This window comes from Buteo buteo, chromosome 3 (assembly GCF_964188355.1).
Source record: "Buteo buteo chromosome 3, bButBut1.hap1.1, whole genome shotgun sequence".
NCBI classification, from domain to species: domain Eukaryota; kingdom Metazoa; phylum Chordata; class Aves; order Accipitriformes; family Accipitridae; genus Buteo; species Buteo buteo.
The window spans coordinates 42,360,265-42,385,847 of record NC_134173.1 but is presented as its reverse complement, the minus strand read 5'-3'; the positions used below and the strand labels follow the sequence as shown (position 1 = coordinate 42,385,847).

At 41.3% G+C, this 25,583-nt stretch overlaps 1 protein-coding gene across 5 annotated transcripts in view; it reads left to right on the top strand.

The window, feature by feature from the left end:
• Positions 1-652: 652 nt before the first annotated feature.
• The window catches only part of NCOA2 (nuclear receptor coactivator 2), a 198,746-nt gene continuing 173,815 nt past the window's right edge, over positions 653-25,583 (top strand). For 3 of the 5 annotated variants that reach the window (XM_075023434.1, XM_075023426.1, XM_075023431.1), the window contains exons 1-2: positions 653-829; positions 10,714-10,793. The gene's annotated coding sequence lies outside the window, so the exon portion shown is untranslated. Of the gene's footprint in view, positions 830-10,437; positions 10,454-10,713; positions 10,794-25,583 lie in introns of those variants that run through there. The other 2 variants (XM_075023427.1, XM_075023429.1) reach the window with 2 other exon arrangements.

Genomic DNA, 25,583 nt, shown 5'->3' with positions numbered 1-25,583 from the left:
AAGCCTGCATCTCCATCCCCTGGCTCCTCCTGCGAGTGAGATACAGTTGATGCTGTGTATTTGTGACATGATTTTCAGCATGTGTGTGTTTTCTTTCTCTTTCTTTCTCTCTTTTTTTTTTTTTTTTCCCCGGGGGCAAAGAAAGGAAATAAGACTGTGTCCCGTCCGTCCCCCCCCGCCTCCCTCTCCCTGTTTTTGGGAACATGGGCCACCGACAGCCCTCTCAGGGCTGCTTGCTCGGGTCCCGCTCGAGAGCCAGGTTCCTCCGAGGGCGGACGGCCAAGGGCCACATTTAAAGTCTCGCCCTCCGAGGGCGAAGGACTTCCCCCCGCCCCCCCCCCCCTCCGCTCGGGTGCCGAGGAGGAGGCTCCCGGGAGCGCGGCGCAGGGCTGCGAGGGAGCGGGGCGGCTGCCATTGTCCCCGCGGGCGGGGAGCGGGGCAGCCCCGCGCTCCGGCGGGCGGCATCAGCCAGGGGCGGCGGCGCCCCGGGCCGCGCCGCGGTGCCGCCCTCCCGCCCCGGCCCGGCTCGGCCCGGCCCGGCTCGGCCCGGCCTCCCCCAGCCCGGGGCCCGGCCGCTGCCGCCGTGCCCGGGGGCAGGGGGGAGTGACTTGTGCCTCCCCCCGCCTCCTCCCCGTCCAGCCCTCCTCTGGGTAGAAGGGGAGGAGGAGGAGGGCGAGTGGTGGGAGGGTCTCCATTGAAATAAACAAGCAGGCAGTTATTAAAACGGGAACATGGCGGCCGCAGCCCCAGCTTCAGCTTCATCTTACAAAGCGAAGGTCAGCGCCGGCGGCAGCCGCGGCGGCAGCGGCGGGAGACGGCACTGACCCCGGTAACGGCTCCCGCACGCCCCCTCGGCCCCGGCGCGGCGGGGGGTGTGCCCGAGCCCCCCGCGCCTCCCCGGCCGCCTTGTGTAATGCCGGGGGGACGCCCGGGGCCGCGCCGGTGCGCGGAGGGGCGGTGTTGGCGGGCGGCACCGCGGCCGCGGAGAGGCGGCTTCCCCCGCGCCGGCGGCGGCGGGGAGCGGGGCGGGGGCCGTGGCCCCCTCCGTGGGGAACCGCAGGGGAGCCGGGGGCAGGGAACCGCGGGGCCGCCCCTCGCCGGGGCATCGTGCTCGCGCCCCCGGGGCCCGGCGGTGGCGGGGGGGGGGGGGGGCGGCGGCGGCGCGGGTTTTACTTCCCCGGGACGTCCCCCGTTTCGGCGGGGGGGGTGGTGGTGGTGGTGTGGGATACGGCACCCCACCCTGCCGGGCCGAGGGGGCTGGTTTCCTGCTCCCACGCCAGGCGGAGGTCGGGTGCCGCCTCTGCGCGCCCCTGGCTGGGGGCGGCAGGGGGAGAAAGTGCGAGGAGCCGGGGAGGCGAGGGGTGCTGCGGCTGATCCGGAGGGGGGCAGGGGGCTGCCCTGCCCGTGCTGGGGGAGGATGGGGCAGCCGGGGTGCGAGGGGGGGGTGGGTGGATTTTCAAGGGATTGTTTAGGAGAGTCCTCCCTCACCCCGGGCACACACCGACAAGGAAACTTGAGGGAGGGTCTCTCCCCGGCGACAAAAGGGGTGATCTGGGGAGCTGGGCGGTGTTCCCCCCCTCCCCTTCCCCGGCTGACAACGACTTGGTGCGCAAGGGTGCGGGCCGCTCCGAGTCCCTCCGCGGGGCCGAGCCGGGCAGGGGCCGCGGCGCCCGGTGCCCTCTCCCCTTCCCCCTGCGCCGGGGCCGGGGCGCCCCGCCGCCGCTCCGCGCCCGCAGGAGACGCGCGGGGAAGGAGGGGGCAAAGCGGGCAACTTCTCTAACTTTCTGCGCGGGGGTTGCGCCTGCGTGTGCGCGCCGCGCAGCGCCGAGCCGAGCCGCGCCGCGGGGGCGGGCGGCGGGGCGCCGCAGCCGCGCAGCCAGGCCGCGGCGGCACAGCTGCGTGCGAGCCCAGCCCGGGGCGCCCGGCCGCCGCCGCCGCCGCCTCCCCGCGGCCCGGGGAGGGGTGGGGGCCCGGCCGCCGCAGTGCCGTGTGTCTGCGTGTGTGTGCGCGGGGCGGGGAGCGGCGGCAGGAGGAGGAGGAGGAGGAGGGGATGGCAGCCGGCTGGGCGCGGGGCCGGGGTCCCTGGGCGGGTGCCGCTGGCGGGGCGGGCGTCGGCGCTCGCTCCCGCTTCCCGGCCGCGGGGCTGCGCGCAAGGCGGCGGCGGTGGCTGCAGGCGGGCAGCTTCGCGGCCGCCCCTGCCGGGAGCGGGCTTCCCACCCCCCCCACCCCCCCCACGCGCGCAGGGAGCGGGGGAGGGGCGGGGAGATGCCCGCCGCCTCCGCGGAGGGCGAGTGCTCAACCCCTCCCCGCCTCCGCGGGGGGCGGCGTGTGCGCCGCCGCCACCGCGGGGCCGCCGCGCTCGTCGGAGGCTGCGGGGCGAGGCGTAACTGGAGCCCCGTCCCCTCTCCCTCGCTGCCCCTCGCTCCTTCGCCTCCGCCTGGGCCTGAGCGTTTCCCCCCAGCCCGGGAATCACATGCTTCTCCTTCCAGAGCGGGGCATTCAGGCCGTGTAGTTTGTCTGCAGGAAACCTGCCCCAGAGCCTGGCTAGAAAAGGTTGGGGGGGGGGGGGGGGAAGGCAGGGAGGTTGCTGGTAGTCACCGGGAAATAATGGTATCTGAATCTTAGTTCGTGTTAGCCTACGTACTTCTGCCTGAAGTGTGCGTATGCGGGAGCCCGCTGTCTAAATGCACTTGTAATTTAACCAGGAAAGAGTCTCCTTGTGAAAGGAGGGCAGCCTGCTTGTTCAGTAATAATCAAATTGGTTTTGTATCTCTTGGTTGTGGTTTTTTTTTTTTTTTTTCCTTTCAGAGTAGTAGGAAGCAGGTGAATAGGCTTTAGAACTGAAGAGGTGTAATATTTTTATGGTATTTAAGTATAGTTTGAGCTAAGCATATAGTGTCTGGCTATGACAGTTACAGATCTATTGCTGCTGTAAATAAGTAAGCAGTTTAAGACTGCCAGTCTTTTTACTTAAAGCTTTTTTTGTTTTGTTTTGTTCTTAGTTTGCTGCCATTGTGGCTGAAGGCAGTCATTTGGTTTTTATCCCTTTGGGTTTTTATGTACTGAACTATAAAATCAACTCTAGCCAGTTAATTTCCTGGCACTTTACAACCCGATAGTGGCGTTGGGCCACCTGGTGGGCTCCTCTCATGGGGGAATCCTCTTCGAGCGCCGAAAGGGAGGGAGCTGCTGGTCCGCTGTGTTGGATGCTCTCAGAGAAATGACAATGTTTCACACTGTTGTTAATGTCATACCGAAACTATTATTCCCCAAAGCAGGGCTCTTGTTTGCTTACATGCAGCTTAAGACCACTGTGAATGGAAACCGGTTGTTTTATCGCAGTCGGTGTACGTACTGCGCCTCCTACATATTTTTCAGGACATTTGCTTGTTTACGTCAGTGTCACAGATAGGATATACCAGGCTTGTGCATATTTGCATGTACAGACGTGCATGCAGGCATGTATGGACCCTCATGCATTTGTGTCCCTTACTTTGGCATTTGTGGTACAGCTACTTGGGGACTGGAACATAGAAGTCAGCTCTTCTGTGCCACATGAGATAAAGAAAGATGTAAATTGCCCCCAAATGGTTAATTGTCAAGTTTATGAGAAGTGCTGTGATAAGCTTAATGTTCATAGCCAGTCTTGGTCATCTGTGGTCTTGAAAGTACTTTATCATGGACTCAACCTTCAGAAATATTGAGAACAACTTTAAGAAGAAAGGTTGATCTTTTTAACATCATGCAAATACTTGAAGAATCATGTAATTTTTCATATGTTTGTATTGTTTTGGTGAGCATTATGCAGTAAATGCCTGACAAAGGTGATGTAGTCATTGCATTTTTTTTTCAGCCACCGTACTGTTTTATTTGACATAAAACCTGAAGATTTCTCAGCTTTGTATTTTCTCAGGCTCGTGGTCTTTACTGGTGGCAGGATCCATGTATGACGTGCTTCATCAGTATCTCTGCAATGTCTGAAGGCACTTCTTTACTAAAAGTGAAAATCTCCTTGTGTTCCTTGTTGTGTGTCCTGATGGTGTCAGTGCTAAATTTGAAACTTGAGACATTTGAGGAAGGAATACTTTATTGCTATCAAGAATGATACTTTTGGAATAAGACAGTTGAATTTAAGTTTGTAAACTGGAACTATGTTACTTGAGAGAGAAAATAAAGATTATTTCTGGTGGAAAAATTAGAAAATACTAGGGATTTACATATATTGCAGTGTATTGCATTAAACTGAAGCTCTGAAGTAAAAATTGATTATTTAAGAAAAATATTTATGTTTTTTATTATCATTTAGGATGTAGTTTACTTATTATAAGGCTGAAAGGCTCTTTCGTAAGAGGCATGTAAGCAGTCTGTGTTGTTGACATTCCCAACTTTTTCCCTTGGTCCTCAAAAAAAAAAACCCCATAAGAGCTAGCCCATCTGCAGGGAGCCCAGGTTTTGCAGCAGGAAGAACAAAGTCAGTGAGGGAGCCAGCTGCTGTTACAATGCCCACTGTCTTCTGCTTCTTGCCTTTGTTGCTGCTGTCACTGTCTCATTGGCAAAATCTGGGCTTCTTGCTCAGCTGGAGTTTCTCTAGCACCTGACATCAGAATTGCAGAGGCTTGTGAGGTCTAAGCTTTGAGGATGCTGTTGGTTCATTTGAAAGAAAAAGCCAAACTAAAGCCTGGTACCAAATTCAAGTGTAAACGTAACTCTCTTTGTCTGCCGAGTGCAAATAGACTGTGCATTGAAGAAGAGGAACACTAAACTAAAACTGTTCTTGCCATGTTCATTTTTCGTATGTTTGCCATGGTTGGCCTCTCCAAACAATGCGGTTTGTATGCAGGTAGGTATAAAGTATTTAACAAACTCCACATGTTTCTTCAGTATTCTTATAGACATTAAAATGCTCAGTATTCATTTATTTCTGTGTTTGGCTTTGGAGGTCAGAGGTTAGGTGTGTTGTTACAGTATATACTCTTCTGTGTGACACAACATTTTAAACTAAGAACAGAGTTACATTTATATTTACTTTGTAGAAGCTATATTACAACATCCATTCATCCACCCATTCTCTACTATTAGTGATTTTAGTTACAGATGGCTACTCTGGCAGGATCCCTTCTTTTTATTTTTAAATGAGGTGAAGTTCACTGCACTACTTTATTTTTGTTAGTTGTTAAAACATTCTCGTACTCCTGGCAGCAGATAATGACAAATTCTTCAATGTAATGCTGGGAGCAAGGGAGGTGGAGAGGGAGAAATGGGGAGGGAGGGGGGGAAAAAACCCTCCTGAGCATATGGAGACATCCAGAAAAAGATGTGCATCGTCAGCTGTGATTCCATTGTGTGCTTGCAGACGGGATCTGAGCTCTTCTTCTCTTGGGAATTTAAACCTTACAGAAGTATTCTTTGGCTTTTACCCATCAGGATAATCGAGCTTAGATAACATATATTTCACATATTTGTTATAGATAATATTTTGATAATATTTTAAGATTTCAGGGAATAAATACAGTTGCCAGGATTCCTGCTCTGTGCTGGAATAACATTTTGAACAGGCATACGTATTGGTGAAATGGCAACTTTCAGTAGTAAGAATAATTTGTAATATTACATCAGTGGTTACGTATTACTAAGGCATCTTACCAGTTCTACAGTTAGTAGTTTGTCAGCAGTATTTGCATTATACAAACACTCCCTATTTTTAATGATTCAGTAGCTTAGCCTTTTCAAAACGTAGAAATGTGATGTGAAAAATGACAGCTTGTATAGTTTAATCAATTTAGGATACAGAATTAAAACAAACAAAAAAAGCAAACCAGGGATTTTTTTTAAACAGGGTTTTAAAACAATGCTATATTGTCTGTGTTGTGAGTATTCAGAAATAGTATTTACATGATGAAAAAAACGAGTGGAATAAATTAGTTTTCTTCTATTCAGTCTTGCATTTACCTATTACCTAGACCAACATTTCCTCTCCTGAGCATTTGGAATACTTCTGCTGATTTTATACAATTATTTTGAGTTGATGAATAGTTTGAGAAATAGATTTTGAATGTGGTGGATTTACTGCATTGCGTTTTGTTACTGTTTATGATTTTTCAATCTTGTTCTATGGAAATTGCATGTTATTCAAGTTAAAGACTAATGGAAATTTTGCTTAAGAGTTTTATGGAAATAAAATAGGCACAATTCCTATGGAAAGTGTATGGTCACTGGGGTGCTCGGCATTTTTGAAGTTTGAAATTAGTTCATTAATTTAAATGTCTAAAGCTATACAACAACATATTAACAATACACACATTTTTTTCTTCTGCAGCTGCATCATTATACCATTCCAAGTCTTGCATTTCCTTAAATGACTTCCATAACAATCTCCCATTAATACAGTTACTGGCAGATATTATTCTTGCTTTGCTCTCATTTTAGCAGTTATAACTGATAGTAAATCTCACTCTTTCTGTGAGTGTGCTCCCATTACTTAGATATTCAGAAGCCTCTTTGTAATGTGCATTTGCTTTTTGCAGCTAAGATGCAATGCCTTCTGTAAAGTCTAATTACATTTTTCTGTTTGTTTTTAAACTTCAAGAAGTTACTTGCTGTTTGGAAAGAATAACTTGTATTTTGCTAAAATAGTCCACATTGTATGGAAACCACTAATCTATTAATGAAAGGGCAGAGAGTATAGGTGACAAATTAATTAAAATATCTACTGAATGTGTTGATTTACCCATAAATCTTAAGCTGTATGGATCCCATGAGCTTCTCGGGGCGGGGGGGGGGGGAATCCTGGGACATAGTAAGAACGTACATCTGATGTAGTGATGACTGAGAGTTGCTATTTTGATGCTTTTTTTTTAGTGAGCTATGTAAGACATATTGTTGCTCTTTGGTAGGATTTATAGTGGGCATATCACAATTGGCTGCTTTATTGACTGCCTCAGTGGAAAGGTCTGGGATTGAAGAATGGGCATGGAAAGTGAAATAACATTTTACTTGTTAGGTCAGAATTACTATAGAATTTTACTCTTACTCTGCCCATGTTGTAATTCATCTGTGTGTGAACAGATTTAGTTTTTCATTGCTGTCAGTATTGATCTCTAATGAGCCTTGCCCATGGATTTTGAAGAAAATCACTTCAATTAAAAACAATGCAGTATGTCACCTGTTTGTACCTCACAGATTATGTAGGAGGTACTAAATTGCATTTAAAAAGAAAACTTTATGAGAATGGAGGAAAGTCTGCCTATGAATAAATTTGATAGTATATACTGACACTTTTATTACAGGTATTTTTATGAACTTACAAATTCATCATATGCCTGTGTGATGGAATCAAATTTAAAAAAAAAAAAACAAACAAGCCAAAACCCAAGGTCATATGTTTTAATACTTGTGGAAGGGAGAGTTCAGATGTTACCTGGTCTACAGTGGAGATTACTTTTCTTCATACTTCTTTCACCATGCTGTGAGTTCACAAGGTAGCTCTTCAGTTATTATTCTTTACTATTTCAAAATTAATGTCAGGACTTGCTGACCAACCACTTATGTTATTTCCAGAAATAAATGCAATTATTGTCAACTAATTTCACTTGCTATCCTTACACAAATTTGTACCTTGGTCTCCAGAGATTTCAGCAATGCCCTCCTCCTGTTCTATGAATTTCCTATAATGGATTCTTTGTGGAGGAAGATTATGAGTGTATACAGTTAAATACATCTTTTATTTTAACAGATTTCAATTATATTCTCAAGGAGAAAAGCTCTTCTTCAAGTCTAAATCTTCATATTTTTTCCAAAATAAAAATTTACAGCTAGGAATATACTATTTTGTTTCAATGTGGCCAGAATACTTGTTGCTTTTATCTTAAAAGAAAAAGTCAACCTATTGATAATTTACTGGCTACAAAATGTAGCTCTAATGTACATAGTTTAAAGCTTTTTTTAATTGCTTGCCAATTTGTGTTGCCGTTTGCATTGCAAACATATGTTTGCTTGTTTTGCTGTTGTTTTTAAGAATCATGGCTTACTTTGATACAAAGATACTGAATTTTTAATGAAGCCTCAAACTATTTTCGTGCTACAGTTCTGTGTGAAATTAGCGTTAACTGCACAATGGTGAGATCACTTGTGGCATGTTTTCTTCTTGGTATAAGAATGAGGGAACCTGAAGGCCGTATGTAGATGAAAAAATACCTTTGCTAAGCTTGCACACTGTAGATGATAATTTCTTCCAAGTATGTCTGAAAGGGGTAGTCATTCAGTCCCTTCTAGCTGAACTGTAGTTTGTAGAGTTGATACTGTGTATTTTGTTCACAACTTAGAGTTTTTATGGGGTGAGGAGGTAACACATCTTGGGTATCTGGAATACAGGTGTCCCTTTGCACTGGAAAAGAAATGACTGTGCGTGAATGGAAAATAAAGACGTAAACCACTCTGAAGTCAGAGGATGGCGTGCTCTTCTGGGCCATATCAGTTGCTTTTAGTTATCATTTGACCTTTAGAAAGTGTTCTTTTACTCTTTGTGGGATGGATGGTGTTGGAAAATGGCAAGTGTGGAGGCTGGTGGCTATGGTGTCATTCCATTTTTATATCATAGCTAATGCTGATAATTTGTGTACCGTTTGAGGCAGAGACCCGTTCTTCATGTAGGCCTTTGCGTGAGGCCTACCTACAGGCCTTTGAGCACCACCATTAACAGCGTTATGCTACTGTGAAATCTGGCTTGTATGCAAGAGTGATTTCTCTTGAGTTTTGAGGGGCATCCCAAGAACCTCCTGATTCTTGTGGGGATGGGTGGGAATTTGCATGGGTACTAGCATTGCCTGTTGCTGCAGAGTTGGCTTTCCTTTATTTCAAGCCTCAGAAAGGGCTTGAGAAGGGAAGGCAAAGGACTAATAGGTAATTTAATTGTCCATCACTTCATGTTCATCACTTTTCTTCATTCACAGTCCAGTTTAGTTGTAGGAATAAATCTGGAATATACCAGATTATACATCTATTCAGGTACATAAGCTTGTCACTAGTTGCTGTATAATTCAAGAGTTTTATTTGGAAAGAAAGATCTCAGTAGTATTTTGAAGGTAGTTCTTCTACTGTGAAACTACAATGTATTGTCTTTGTTTTCAGACAGTGTTATTATTAAATGTTCTATGAATAGAACAAATGAAAATCAGCAGCTTGTCATTTCCATTGTTGCCATGTGGCGATCCGCGGGCCCCAGCATAATGGTCAGAAGCCACGTTACTCCTGTGTGGGCTCTGAGCTGCAGTACTGGAGGGCATGTGGATCAGGAGGTGGGACCCCAAAATAAATTGGCAGTAGGAAAATACCAGTGAGCAGCCATGCTAGTTGGCAAGAAACAAAGTGGTAGTAGTCATTCACTGGCGTGCAGCAGCTGAAAGACAGGAGATGAGTGGGAAATGCTTCTATCTGCACAGGCACTCTCGTCATTAGTGCTCCTCTGTGGGAAAGGTCTCCCCACCATGGGGTGGTGAGACAGTGGCTTCCCTTTGGTGGGTCTCTCTGAACTGCAGGTGTGTCTAACAAGCACTGGGAGTCTTGCCAAATCACCGAAAGATCTAGTAGTGTTTTACTTAAAATTTTATTCTAAGACAAGATGATGTTTTCTGTCAGTGAGGACCCACTTGAAGCCCCATATTTGTGATCTGTAGAGCTTGTAAGCTTTTTGGGCATTCCTGAGGAAATAATGTAGTCATAGCTTCTGTGTGTATATTTTGTAGAAGAATACTTCTTTGTTAGTGGCACCCCTGAATAGCCTGTTACTGTAGTGGTATCCTGCCTGTGACTGAAAGAACTTAAGCAGAGTTTGTTTGAAAAAGGTTTATGTGAGATGGCAGAAATGACAGAAAGAATGAAGTTGTTTCTAAATTCCATTTCTCTTGACGCATAATTAGTGTGCTGCTTTTTTTTTCTGTTGATGACTCTTATAGTGTATCTTTCATTTTCTTTATGTTCTGCCTTTCTGTTTGTCAGAATAAGAAGGCAGAAAACTCTGGTAGCTTGCTTGGATACATTTGACATAAAGTACTGTTTGACTTACAGACAGAAATGGCAGGTACAATATTTATGTGGCTAGTGGCATTCTCCTCTTCCCTGAAGGAATGTGTATTGCTGTGCAATGTATGTCCTCTGCTCTACTGGACTCTTAAGCTCTATACTAATTAAGAGCTTTCTGTTTATTTGTCCACTGATACTTGTCACTTGGGTCAGGAGTATTGTAAATGGAGATTCAGAGAAGAAATGTGCTTCTGTATGTACAACTTTTAAAAATGGTTGAAAGACGTTTTATAAGAACACCAGTTTCTCCTTTTTAGAGATTTGAAACTAACGTGTTATAAAGTCAACCAGCCGAGCAGTCAACCAAAAAAGGAACCAACCACTTTCACAGAGAGTTCCCACAGATTCTTTTGTGAAAATAAAGGCTGTGTACTGTGTAAGTTAATGTAAACATCTTAGTCGCTATCACTGTGAATTTGCAGTAGGCAGCAGGTAGAGAGGAAGTTGTGTGCCTGGAGTGATTGTGCAACTGGAGGGGGGTTGTAGTTATGTCTGGAAAAGCAGATAGTGCTCTGCAAACTTTGTTTCCCTCATTGTGTTATGCTTAAAACTGCCATGTGCGAAGCATCGTATTTTTATTTTTCTATGCCTGTCTCCAGAAAAAGACTAATATTTTTCTCTCAATTTTGTTCCTAGCGTGCTTGAGATGTATCTGAGTAGTGAGGCCCTCTGCATGCACAGTCCCTAGAAATCGTTGCCTGCCTTGCTGAGCCTTGGTGAGTTGTCTATATCCTATTGCATTTAATTGGATTGTGTTACAGTTTTATCTTCTTCACTGGGGAATTTGATGTGAGATGTCTTAAGTTGATTGTGTGAATACAGCAGAACAAGCCTTGATTCTAAGTAATGTATGATATTATGAGTTGAAATACAAACATTTTAGACACTTTCAAAAATAATGCCCAGGCTGGTTATGGAAGCAGGGACCTTGCTTTAGTGCCAGGACCAGGAATGAGACTCTCTGCTGAGACAGGCTGAAGAGATCAACATATCATGTTCTTTCACATTAAGTTTGTTTGATATTTTATACTGTAACTAAGGAATTGACATTTTTCAAATGTGCTGATTATGGTCTGTCTTACGGCAAAGGTTGAGTATGAAATAATACAAGCCTTTCCACCCAACTATCTGCACTAATAAATTACTTAAATTGAGGGTTGAAATTGGTATAATGACACTGATGACTTAAACTGCTTGTTGCTCAAGAATTACTGTCTGATGACTCCATCAAGCAGTGCTGTGCCTGTTTAACTCTGCTCACAAGAAGGGATAATACTGCCGAGAACTAGAAAAAGGGACCCCTGCAGATTGTTTAGATGCAGACTAATAATAGTTTGGTAGTGCAGTGAAAGAAAGTAGAATATAAATGCTGTGTTTTTATTTTAGGTGTGTTTAATATATCAATGTACTCACTTGGTATAAATCTTTCTCAAATGCATATTTGTAATTTTATGTGAGAACCTTTTCAGGGTACTCATGAATAAATGTTGTCTTTTAACATGTAGAGTGACTTATTAAGGTCAGAAATATGTATTTTTGAGGCTTGTACACCAAATAAAGAGCTGGGAAATGAGCTTGCTGAAAAGGTTTTCAGTTGTTTGGGGGATAACTGTTTATAAAATGCCAACTGTTTATGGGTAAAATTATGTATGTCCACATCAAGTATCATTTCCTCTTTTGTTAATTATGTTGAGCAATTTTTGCAAACTAACAATGATTTTCTTTAAACTTACTGAATTTTCTAGCATCAGTGAATGAAAACAGATTAAGAAGCTTTCCAGTGCTTGGTTTTTTTTTTTTCCTGCCTTTTCCCTCGGCTATTCTGATAAAACACTTTGTAGTTCACTGCGTTCAATGAAGTTTATAATACTGGTTAATAGTTTGTTTATGTATTATATTAACTTGAAAATGCTCAGCCACATAGATGTTATTACTTATTTACACTTATTACTTACACTATATTACTTATTATTTATTTACACTACTTATCTGGGCTGCATAATGATCATAATGTGCATGTGCAGGTCTTCTCAATAATAAGCTGCTTTTGTGATCATTTAATCAAAGTGTTTTTAAAAAAAGGAAATAGTAAGAGTCTAATTTTTTTTTTCTAGTGAATAGGACTCATAATATAATGAGTTGGGTATATGTAGTGAAGAAAGAGAAAAATGTCACTGCCAAAATTCTCCAAAGAGAACATGAAATTTTGTTGCCAAGTTGATAGTATGTTTGTTTTCAGTTTTCTAAATTGTAGTTTCCCATTAAAAAAGGAATGCATTAGGTAAAGACTGAAAAAGGTAAATATTCAAATAAAAAGCAATTTGCATATAATTGCGCTTTTTTTCCTGATTAATATATGTGGCGAAAAAAGCCCCTCTCTCTTGCTTAGTGTTGCTACATTCTGCAACAAAATTATAAATTTGCTTGTTACTGTGCAAGAAAGTAATCTGGTACCTTTATAGATATTGACTAAAACATAGTTGCTGTGTTTCAAAAGTTAAAAACCTTTAATAAGAACAAATAGGAGATGAATATTTGTATATGAAGCCAATGGTGATGACAGTGAGGAAGAAACCACTGTAAAAAATAGGTGTCATGAAAGGATTTAGAGGGCAAGGATGAGGTAGAGAGGTAGTTCTCCGCACAAAATATCCTTTTGCTCTAAAGGGGGTAGTTATCCATGTGTTCATACCATAGTTCATGCAATAGTTCAGCCTCGGCTTTTGGCTGGAGTTGCTTGTGGAATAGATGTTGGGTTTGACTGTGTGTTGTAAGACTACCACCACTGTGACTGAAATTATGTGTGTTCAGCCTGTCTACCATTGTATTAAGTTTTTTTTGAAAGTGAAACTACTGCTTAATACTTACTGGGTCTACTTTTATATGATATAATGGAGAAGAGTGTGAATCTTGGAGTGGTTAAATGGCTTTAGAACATGTGTGTATGAACTGATAAGAAATAATGTAGATGACAGAATTTGTGGCTGCTACCTTGGAACACTGGTAGTTGGGGTGGTAGGAAGTAGCTGCTGCATGCTACCAAAAAGTCATGCAATTAAAGATGGTGAGAAGTTTAGACTTCAGTTTAAAGAAAAAAAAACCAAACAGATAAAAAGACTAACTTTAGTTTCTAGTCTAAAAGTTTTCAGTCAGAAAACGTTTTTTTTTCCTTTCCTCTTTTCTTTTTTTGCATGAAATGGTTTACTTTGCAAGGAACATTTCTCAGCAAAAAAAGAACGTAGATTAGAGAAATCTGTTTTCTGTCACTCTTGATCTGGAGAGTCTGTTTCAATCTAACTTTGTAGTGATTTCATTGGTGTTTGTGTTGTAGTTAGTGTCAAGTGTGATAGAAAATATTGTGTGTCTGTTCTGAGTTATAGTACTCCTTATTGTTGTTTACAGCAGGAGTAGGTAAAGAAAATTCTGACAGATGTCTCATTTTTGACTGTTCTCCTAATTCATGTGTGTGTAAAGGGAATGCTGTCAGAAAATAAAGCGCAATACTGAAAATAGAGTGCCTTACATTGAAATGAGTTTTAAGAGCCTTCAGTATTAGTTTAAGGATGCAAGTGAGGAATCCGCAGTAGGTTCCAAGTATCAAATCTGAATAAGAGAGAGCTCATTTCTATCAGCATGCAAAGCCAGGCTGGGATGGTGCCTACCTAGAGCTCTGGAGCCAGTTCAGAGCACCTTAATTCCCACAGGAGCTGTGTTTCTGAAATACCTGAAATAAAATGTAGGTATCAATCACAGGTATGGATAATCTTTACTGAATTGGGTTTTCTCATTTGTGGAGGGATCTCTGAGGGATATTTAATCTACATTGAATTGGTTTGTGATAAATAAAGGGAATGTGTTCCCATTCCTAGACCTCGAAATTGGGGAGTTGTGTTTTGCATGAAATATGATCAGATTTTTCCTGTTTTCAGTCACTCCTGTTCAGTAGCGACATTAGTTAATGTGAATTGCCTATAAAGATGCCTGTAAAAGCGGATGCTTGATTATAGTGAATTTAATGCAATCAGTGTTAAAATGATACTCCTAATCTGAGAGTTAAGTTCTGTGTGGGTGGTACAATGAGACCAGAGGTATTGAGAAATGAGCATCTATTAAGATTTATACAATTGCACCCCACAGATACTTTTTTTTTCTCCCTAGAATTGGAAATGGGAGCTTATGGAAATGTTTGGGTTTTATTTCGTGGAAAAGCTGAAATTTGCACAAATGTAATATATTGCATTTCCTTTAAAGTTGATGAAAGTTGAGAGTATTGTAGAGAGAAATCTCATCATGCTTGCAACTAGCAGAACTAGATTTTTTAATAATGAAAGCACTTTTAGAGTACTTTCATAGTTTTGAGGCCACAATGTTCAAATTCATTATAAATCTGGAGTAAACCATTCTTAAATATGTAAAACTCATTAATTACTGTGAATGGATCTAAATGGAGTGCTCTGTCAGTGAACTTTTTACCGAATTGATGGAACCAAGCTTCAAATATATCCAGGACTGTTGAAAACACTGTCATTCAATTGATTGAAGCTTGCCTTTTTTTATGTAGCTATATCCTGGAAGTTATTTTTAACATTTCAGTTTCAGTGACATAAAAAATATTTAGGAAATGAGATTGCTAACTTGATTTTATTAATTTCTTAAATATTGGTTTTGACTTAGTAATGGGCTTTGCTAAGACTTTTTCACTTCTTACCTTGATAGGAACCTTTTTATATGGGCAAAGGTATAGTATATATGCATTCTCAGAAGAAATAGCTGTCATTATCGTCCATGGAAAATCAATATTTATTTTAAATATAGATTGATGACATTGTACCACCAGTATTGGAGCCTGGGAATTCTAGAGGGGTCAAGAACAGGACAACTGAGCACTTGCATCATCAAAGAAGATGAGATGCATTTACTTGGGCAGATTTTCCTCTGGGCCTGCCTTTAGCCCCTGAATTGGGAAGAGTGAAATATTTACCTGGCTTGGCTCTTGACAGTAAATAGTATTAATTAAATACAGGGCTTGAAAATGACACTGGTATTTCAGATTAAGGCCAGTAGATTTTTGCCTTGGCTTTCTGGAAATTGAATTCCAGTAGTCTGTTTATTTGACAGCATTATAGTACAATAATTTCAGGTTCATGGATATTTCTCTACATTAAAGTGGGTGAATTTTTATAATGTCACAATGCTGAGATGTTAGGCTCAGAAGACTTATGTGACTAGAATAGTAACCGAATTTGCAGCTGATTAATATAAAGTGTGGCACAGTGTGTTTCCATCTGATTAATTTACCTTTATATTAGCTGGACTGGCAAGATATTACAGGTTTCCTCTTTAAAACAAACTTTGGATGTTGAAAAATTCAGATTAAAGGTCTTAGATAAATTACAGATGTTAAGAAGGTAAGTATAATTAAAATGATTTAGAAGTATTACAGTATCGTTGAGAAGGGCTCTGTCTATTCAGTATATTTTACAAAATCCTCCTCTAGTCATCTCACCACAAGCAAAAAGGGGTACTGATGCTCCTATGTACACAATATTTGTTAGCGTGTAAATGCTTTGGTAAAACTGTTTACAACTGTGGCCGTGATAAATGAAGGATATGCTCTGTTCTATTGTCCAGATTCTTCCCTTTTTTCATTATTAGTACTTTTATTCCTTCAGTAATCACAGTTCAATACACTACAGTGTTCTGTATACACCAAACTCTGTATCTTTCAAAATGACAGCAATAGGCAATCTAGCAATATTTAAAATTAGAATTGAGAAAGGAGTTAGTTTTATGGTAGGTATTGCAAATCAGTTCATCCTTGAGGGAAACTGTAGTAGTGTCAGAGGGAGTTAAAATGTTTCCATTCAAGTTTTTTCAGCACGTTTTTCTTTTGCTTATTTTTGGAAATTCTCACTTAAACTTTGAATCATCATCTTTAAAAGTAACACATGGAACTGAAGATCCCTTTTTGCATTGGATTCCTTTGTCCTTCAATCTCTAGGTATCTGCTTTACTGCTACAAAAGAGTGAGATGTCTCTGACGTTTCTTTGTTCAGGTTGTAAGCTTGAAACTCTACTGTGTGGTGCTACAGTTTAGTAGTATTTTAAAATGGGATTAAAACATCTACATTACTCTAAAAGTAGGTGGCCAACACATATGAAATTTCACTTGGGCTAATTTTTATGGCCTTTCAGTTTTCAGTTGTGGTTTTTTGCTTGGCTTCTCTTCACAAATCCTGGTTAACTGTGTTTTGATTGCTCAGTCCTGCTGAATAGACTCATGTAAAACTTTTTCTGTCTGGAGTTACAGTATGTAACTTCCAGAATGTATCCTGCAGTGGAATAGGGTTTATGTGCAGCTGATGGTACATGAAGCTTGATGTATGACTACTGATGTTTAAAATAGTTCCTTGTCCTTAACTATGATTTTAGTCTTTCCTTCCTCATAAGCTCGCTCTTTTGTCCTTATCCAAGTTCTAGACTCTTGATCAACTGTGAAATATATCACATGCTGTTCTACTGCTATCACACCGCAATCACACTACCACCGCTACTGTACACCACAGGCTACGTGCTACAACCTAAAAGGTTAAAATGATATTGTTTTAATTTTCTGCTTTTCTTGGTTAGTGTCTAATGTAGTGTGTGTATAGCACATCAGATTCACAGTAGTATGTATTTATTTTTGAATATCAACATGGAACCATGCATATGGTGCTCTGGTCCTGTTTTAGGTACTGTGGGCACTTCTTAAAAGGAAAAAAAAAAAAGTAATGGCCTGCTTATGGTGAACTTGATTCCAGTAACAGCAGTTATCGAAGCTGCCTCCTACTTAGTCTTCATCTTATTTGCTTCATCACTCCATTTCTGAGCTATTTCCTTCCGCCCCCAGCTTCCAGGAGAAGTTTTGTGTGTGTTGTGGTCTTCTGATACAATCTGATAAAGCTTTGGGATAGTCCATTGTCTTCCACCTTTGCCATCAGTCAAAGCTCCCAGGCAGCCACATAGGAGGAGCAGTGTTTTGGGTCAGGACAGCTTGATCCATGGTTGTGAGACGCTCTGATATGACTTGGACATATTTGGGTATGTGTGAATTTTGGGGGGGAATTACTGAAAATGTACTTTTGGCTAGCTTGAAGCTATTAATGAGTTGGCTTGAATTTCGTAGGTAGCTTTGTTGAGGAAGGGGGAAAATTCCCTACTAGTCAGAAATGCTATAGTGGCTTACTTAGGAAATTCTGAAATTAAAAGTTTTGGATTTTTGAGGCTAGATTTGCAGGAAGACTTGGTGGTCAATAAGCTGTGGGGAAACAGCCTGGCTACGGGGTACAGCTCTGAGCGGGAAGCGGCTGCGGGGGTGTGAGGTGAGGGCTCTCGCTGGCTGCGGTTTCAGTGGCACAGCCTGCGCCCCAGGTAGAGGGACAGCTTGTGACTGGTCAGATGGCTCACCTGCTTGCTGGTGTCTGGTCTTGCTCCCCAAGAGCTGCAGTTTACCCTGCCGCTCCCGGCTGCGGGGTGGCCCTGCCTCTCCCAATTGCACCGGGCTGGGGACCGGCAGGTTGCCAGTGTTTTACAGCTGTGGCAGAGAGCAGCTCCCAAGGTCACACGCTTCACCTGGGATGACTGCAAGGGCTGGGGAGCCCTTTCCTGTACCCACAGGGGCACCGGCACTCATGGAAAGGGGGGGTATGCCCGTTTTGGGTTGCCGCGGAGGGTAGAGGCAGGAGGGCAGATTGCCACACATTGCCTCCTTCGGAACACTGGGACACGGGTGCGCAACGAGATGGAGGAGGGAATCGCAACGCTCCTGATTCAGAGCAGAGGTTTGCATTTGGGTCTCCTGCCTCTTGGGAGATTGCTGCCGTCTCTGGGCTGCTGAATGTTTTTGAGTGGAGCTTTGCTGCCTCAAACAGCTCTGCTTTTTATTGGTGTGTAAATGCTTTGTCAGAGAACTGAATTTCCTACGTCGGCGGTGAGTGTCCTATCTGTTGTGTGCGCCCTACGGTAAAGGACAGTAGTTTCTTCATTTGCCCACTTTTATGGATTTAATTTATTTATCTGCTACCTGTAAGGTTGTCTTCTCAGCCAAGGTACTGCAAAGGAAGCTAAGGTATACATTCACAGATATATTTAGCAATTAAATCCCCTCGTGGATGCTCTTAATGCTTTGAGATAGCTTACCCTACTTTGACATGAAGTTAGCTATCTGAAACAAGGCCATTTTTCCTGGTGAATTGAGTACTTGCACAACTTGAAACAGTTTTAAAATATGTTATTTTTTTTCCTGTCCAGTGGCAGAAATGAAAAATCCATTATAGGCACAGCTCTGTTCCTTGTATCAGAGGTATCATTGTCCATAGTTAGATGGATGCATTTGACTACAAAGATATAATACAAATTAAAAGTTTCACATGCATATGCCATCTTCTTTCAAATTCCTTTGATAAGGTCAGTGTGAAGTATTTTACCATGTAAAACTGATGAATTCTTGACAACCTGAAAAGATCAAAATGAGACATATTTAGATCTCTCATAGCAAATGAGAAGTTAAAATGTGAACTGTATATAACATGTCTGGCAAAGGTAGAAATAAACCCTTAAAAATTTAAAACCAGTAGTGAGTATTTTGTGCTATGGTGGGAAGGGCCATATGCCATAACTTTTCTTGCTGTTGACATGATTTGGGGACTGTTCTTAATGTTCTGATTTTGCGGAAATACCGTTGTACAAGCATAGTGGTAACTTTTTCATAATGAGCTGTACTCTGTTCTGTTACACTAGTGTAAATAATTTTTACTCAAGTTGTATTGCAGAAACTGAGAAAGGAAAATGGTGAGCCTGCCCTTAGAATTTCCTCGGGGGAGGAGGGACTTTTTTAGAGAGATGAGATTCTGAGAAGGGAAACAGGAGGGTTTCTTGCAGAAAGGTTGAGCTAACTAGCAATACAGGAAAGATGAAAAATATAAAATCCAATATTGGTTCAAACCTTTTTCTGCTAATTGAAAATATTTCTCACTTGCATTAGCTGAATGTAAAGACAACACTGTATTTTACTGGTTTTGACTGATTTTGCTTACCACTGGCAGAGAAGGAAGTCAGTAAAAGGGAACTGGTATTTTCTTACACAGACAATGTCTTGAGGAGCAGAATAAATTAATCCAACGTGGTTTTCTGTGAGAGTGCATACCTGCAACATGAGAATTTTTTAATTTAGTATTTTAATAATTGAAAATGTGTCGGGGTTTTTCTGTGTGTGTGTGGTTTTTTTCTATGTTGTAATTTGTACTGATTGTATTATCAGTTTATAGTTCTGTCTTGTTGCTTTGTTCAGGGTGCTGGGTAATATCAGCCATTCTTATGCGATGCCAGTGATGGGGTCTGTGGCTTTTATTCTGCCAAGATTCTGCTGTTCTTGTGTTGTGTTGAACAGGCAGTTAAAATGACTTATTCAGGCTGGCTGAGGGTCAGCTACAAAAATTGAACATATGGTTACCTTGGACAACTTTTTCTTTTTTAATCAACAAATAATTTAGATAAGGTGGCAGGAACCATTTGTAGAATTTGGGGACTTACAATGTTTGCCCCTGCATGTGATGGAAATTCCCCTATAATTATGCCCGCAGGAATGATCTTATATGGGTAACAACAGAGATGGAGCTAGTCCTTGTGCTAGAGAGCCAGTCAGTGCCAGATTTGCAGAAGTGTACTAAACAAGTCACTTGAGCCACAAGTCCCTCACTTTATTAGCTGTAAAATTGGGTCAACCCTCATTATTTTCTCTGTATACAGAATTCAGATTCATTGATGTTTGTGGATTGTGTAGGGAAAATAAATAAAAATATATTCAAGTATTTAATTTCCTCAAATGTACATAAAATGCCTGCTTCTATCTACCTATGTTGTGAGTTAATACTGAAATTGTAAAAAACACTAGAGAGAACCTGCCTATTAAAACGTAGAAGCAATGGTCTTTTGCTATTTTATTAAACAAGAATCAACCTAGATTGTTTTGAGTTAGCAGTATTTTTGTCTGCTTATGTCATGAGATAAAACATGGAGTATTGACTTCACATTTCACAGAGGAAGAATTAAAAATTATCTCTGTGAAGGGTGACTATGGAGTTACTCTTTGAAATTCTAATTTAACACTTCAGTAATGGGTCAAGCCTGCTCTGAATCCTCTGTGGGATTATTTGATTTGCTGTCTGGTTAACCTCAAGGAAAATGGGATGTCTTTAAATTACTAGAGGTGCTAGCTATCACCTTATAATGGAGCCACATGGGAGAATTTGTTGTTTTAAATTAGGATTGTCACCTGATGACTAAGGGATTATATGAATGGGGCTTATTTTTCAGATCTATCTTGAGGTTGAAAGTTGTAAATTTTTTTTCTTCTTTTACTTACCATCAGCTGTATAATTGGAGATTGATATAATTGAGGGATAAAGGGAAAATGTTGTCTTTACCTGAGGGGGGGATGGGGTTAGGGTTTTAGTATTTGTTTTGTCTTCAGTGTTATTTATGCATGGAGTAGTTTTACTTCTGTGTTTATTTGAATAAATGTTTTGTACCCCAACAAGAAGAGTCTTTCTTTTCCAATAATAAAATTGATTATTAAATGACATTCATGTGACTGTGGAACTGAAGGGAGAGGTTCTGCTTTTTATAAGTAGACAAAGAAGCAGCTTGAATATTTTGCAAGTTCATGCATGTAATGTTTATCCTGCCGAAACCTTTAAAATTAATTTGCAAAGTATTGAAATACAAGTACTCAACTGTTTTATGCTGTGTCATGCATTAAGGGAGTATTTGGCAGTTAATTAGTAAGTTGAATTTGGGAGGGTAAAGGCAGGATTTCAGTTAGGAATGAATTCACTCCAACATTTTACTTTTCACTCTATGTTGGATATTCTGTGCATATTGCTGTTATAATTTTTTCAGCTGCAGTTCATTTTTAAGAGCCATATAACATACCTAGTCATATTTTAGCAGGTTAGATATTTCTCTATCTTACAAATTAAATTGAATTTTTAAACATCTATAGTTTGTGATGTCATAGGGTATAAATTAATATAATGAAAAGCTTAGCCTAATACATCATTTTAATGGCACTTAGTGTCTCTTCAGGAGTATTGAATGGACACAAGCTGTGCAGTGTACATACTGAGAAATTTTGCAAGACTTTTTGACATCAGTTTTGAAATGAGTCATGGGCTCAGCTCTAGAGCTGCTCTGAGAGTAGCCTGTCCTGCAGAACTTTCCATTGCCAGTCTGTCATGTACCACGTGCCTGTATTTCACCTAAGATTTATTTCTGATTTGAATAACTGTGGCTATACATCGTTTGAATTGCATATTTAACAGAATTTACTTACCATTGCTTCTGAGAATTTTTTGTTCTTTTTAAGAACACAAGTATATTTATTCTTGTACAGTTCCATGTATATCAACTTGTAATCAATTTTTGATTTGTATATCAACATGTTGTGGCACGTTTTTGAAGTTGGTAGTAGCTATGGAAATACAAGTCTTGACCAGGTCTGAGGACTTGTGATTTTGGGAGGAAATACTGGGTAAAACAACATAGTCAACAGTTTTGTACACGTGTAGGGGAGGGAAATTTTTTTAGGATGTGAAAGTTTTTCTGTGCTTTCTAGGAGCTGACAGAGATGTAAATACCCTACTGCACTAAGGATTATAAAGATAAAAAATATGCAGATTTATTTTACAATACTTCCATCAAAGGTTTGTTTACAAAGACAAAAAAGCCCTTCCTCTGTCTGCTGCATTAAAGTGCATACAATGAAGTGCTAGTTGCAGCAGAAGCAAGCAGGGCCGGGCTCGCAAGCCTCTATCTGAAGAATTGCTTGCATGCACGAGTTGGGCTGCTTTGCCACTTCAAGCTGGATAGCTTTCTGGTGATAGGAGAGGTCCTACAGCTACCCATTTGTTGGTTACTAAAAATAGTGGTGCTGAAGTAAGGAGGGTACAGCAGCACAGCACCAAAAAGCCTCCCCAACCCTCCATACCCTAGGATTTTAACAAGTAAATGCTTAAACAAAACACACCATCTCCCCATGGTAGGCAGAGTTGCAGGCTAGCTCATCCCCAGAGTCTGGCTGACTGGCCAGCTTCTGCAGCATGCCCTGAAGGTCATTCATTTGAGCTATTTGGAAAGAGGATGGATTCAAGATGCACAGGTAAAAAAGCTTGACTAGGGAATGCTTGATTTGCTTCTCTTCTTCTTCCTACAGGGGAAATACAAACTGAAGTGTCTTCTGACTCCAGCTGTATTAGGGGAGTATGGGAGTTCACACAGACAACTTCCAGACAGAAAATTAAATACAAAATATTATTGTGAAATAATTAGAAATCTTTAGATCAGGGCTGCTGTTAAGCGTGCAGAAGAGTGATTTTATTATTGGTAGATTAAGTGCATCTTGATTTATCTTTCCCTTAACCCTGAGGTAACCCTTCAGAAGGTGAAAGGTGGTTCAAACTCTTATTAGTTGAGATCTGGAGATTTCCTGAATATAAACTTCCATGTTTTGCTGAGTTGTAAGGCCACAAGTCATCAGGCTTTCTCTAGAATTTCAACTTGGCCCAAGCTGGGACTCAAGAAAAAAAGAATAGCACTTAGTAACATAATTTACACAGAAAGTTTTGTGTGACAACATTTTGCTTTTATTAGCTACTGTTTTGTCTCTATTCTTTTTAATAGTAGATTGGTAGTTTAGGCTGTATTTCAGATAAGTCTTCCTCTTCTGTATTTATGTACAAAATACCACTAAGAATAAAGCAAGAGATACAAATTTTTTTCAAGCTTGCTTATAGCATGCATAGAGAAGTAATAAATGTTCGAAGTCCTAATGGAAAACTTCTTCAGTATTGTAGGGTTTTTTTCTGAGTCATGGTTTTGAGGGATCATTCACCATGAAAGGACTAGTTACTTGGCAAATCTTCCGCTAGTAGTTTGGGTTGTATTTTGATAGGTAATTCGTAAGACATCTTCTCTTTGTGATCATGTCACTTCCCCCAATGGCGACAACTGCTTTCATGGGAAACTAGTAGTAAAAACATGGATTGATGTATTTTTACTTTAATGCAATTAAACATCTGGAAGTAAGCAGCGCCATCATCATGTGAACAGCCAGCTTTCTACAGAATCTCAGGAAATACTCTTGACTGCTTTTTGCAAATGTCTGCTACAGTTATCTGGTGTCTATTTTTTGTTCAAGATACTCAATTTAGTGGCCTGTAGACATTGTTAGGGTCAGTTTGACATCTGGCCAATAGTCCTTCCTGCTTACTATTAAGTACTTATTGTGCTTGTTGCTCTGTGTGAAATTAATATATATTAGGCTTCATGACGGTCTTGTGAGGTAGGGGTGGTACAGGAAAGTCAGTGGCAGAAACTAGGGTAAGAAACTAAACTGTGTGTCTTCTGCATATTAATGAGAAAATGAATAGGATGATGGCTAGTTGCAAATAAGAATTTGTAAGCATGGATAATAGCTCAGTCAACTTGAGTTTCATTTGTAGAAGCACACTGTATTGCAGAGTGAGAAGTTGGTAACTGAGTAGTATCTGTGTAAATAAGTTCTATCCTAGTGAACTTTTTCCCTTCAGACCTGTGCTATGTTTATATTAGCTGGGTCTTTAAATACAGAATAAATGAACAAGAAAAATAACTCTCTGGCAACAACTAACACGAACACTTCATAAGGTGTTTAAGAAAAACAATCTTGATTTCCCTCTTTCCCCCCCTACTTCTCTGCCTTCACAGTCTCTGCTTTCTGCTCATGTCCGGCTAAGATAATATAGTAAATGTCTAAGCTCTCGCAAGTAAGGCTGTCACATTGATGTTTAACTGACTTTGAAGCAGTGCAGCTGTAAAGGGGAAATGAATTCTGTTCTCTGTCAAAGCCTGTAAAAGAGTGTTTGTTTTAGCAGCTACTGAAGATGGAAGTGTTTATTCCATGACTGTGTTGGTTGTCAAAGCTGGACATATTTTCCTGTATTAATAATATTTGGAATTTTTCATTAGTTATCATTTCCTGTTGGTTCTTGAAAGGAGTATTGAGATGCTGATCACTGTCACAATCTTTTTAGCTCTTCTTTCTGCATTTGAATGGAAGTCTTGGAATTCTGGGGGTGGGGTGTGTATATGTGCACACACATGTGTAATTATGTATTATATAAAACTTTAAAAGCAGTTGCAAATGTCTGATACTTTTTGATCCAAAAAGGCAATAGGTTTTTGTACAAGGGACAAAGGGGCAGCTCTTCCAGTTTGTCAGATGATGGAAGACTGTACCTAATATGCATGAAATGCAACTGATTAGTCATCTTTTTGTGGTTTTTTTATTATATGACTTCTGCCACAGACTTTTGCTCCTGATATACAGAATTCTGTCTTGATATTGAAAGACTGATCAGGATCTGGATACTTACTCTTACTGAAATGTAGGTTAGTCTGTGTAATTTATTTCAAAAGTAGCTTATCACACACACTTGCCAAATCTCAGCCATTCAACACAAACAAAATCCTCCTGAACTGTTTCTGACACATTGTTGCTATAGTGAGGCGGGGGGGGGGGGGGGGGGGGGGGGGGGGGGAAGTGAAGTAATGGGGTTGGAGTATATTTCTGATTTTTTTGGCTGTTTAAGATAGATCATCTAGAGCTGAAACTTAATTAAGTATAAGGGTTTGAAATGGGAAACAATAACCATGCTAAGTAAGCCTGTCACGATCTTGGCATCATTAGAAGAGAGAGCAAGTGGTGAGGGAAGCTGGATTTGTGCGGGTGTTGCTTACAATGGTGTGTAACTTACTAATTACCTTTGCTGTAAAATGGTTGGTAAAAAGCCAAAATACTGCTTCCCTAGTTCCCTAGGATCCTTGTTTTGAGGGGATTATACTTCCCGCTGTTTTTACAAGAATTATGTGGATGCCAAAATGTTTCCCAAGCTTCTCTTTGATGATTGGTACAATGTAACAGGGAAGGCTGACCAAAAATTACTGAGGAAGTGAGTAGGAGAGAGATAAAAAGTTGTGAGAATAAATTAATCTGATGGCTGTATATTTATGCATCTTCCCTACCCTCCTCATTTTTAGTCTGGTTTCTAAAGGAAACGAAACTCATGTGATCATGACTGAGACAAAACATGTTTATGTGCGTTTGTGGGGTAGTGTGTGTGTTTGCTGTTTCCTTCCTTTCCTCCAAAGACACTGTGCTTCTACAGGTTGCAAGAAACTGCGTGGTCAGGTCGATGATTGCCATCCTGTTAGTGAAACAAGGACCTTACCTGTTGACAACCCTGATTTGGCATCAGAAAATCATTATGGAAGAGCAAAATGGATGGCTGAGGGCACAAAGCTGGTCAAGTGCAGAGGTGTTGGTGTGTTTGTCAAACTAAATTTCCATGTGCCTTGCTCTTTCTGCTTGTCAGCTGGAGATTGAAACACCTTTTGATGCAGAGGAATTGTGAGGTTTAAGACTTCTA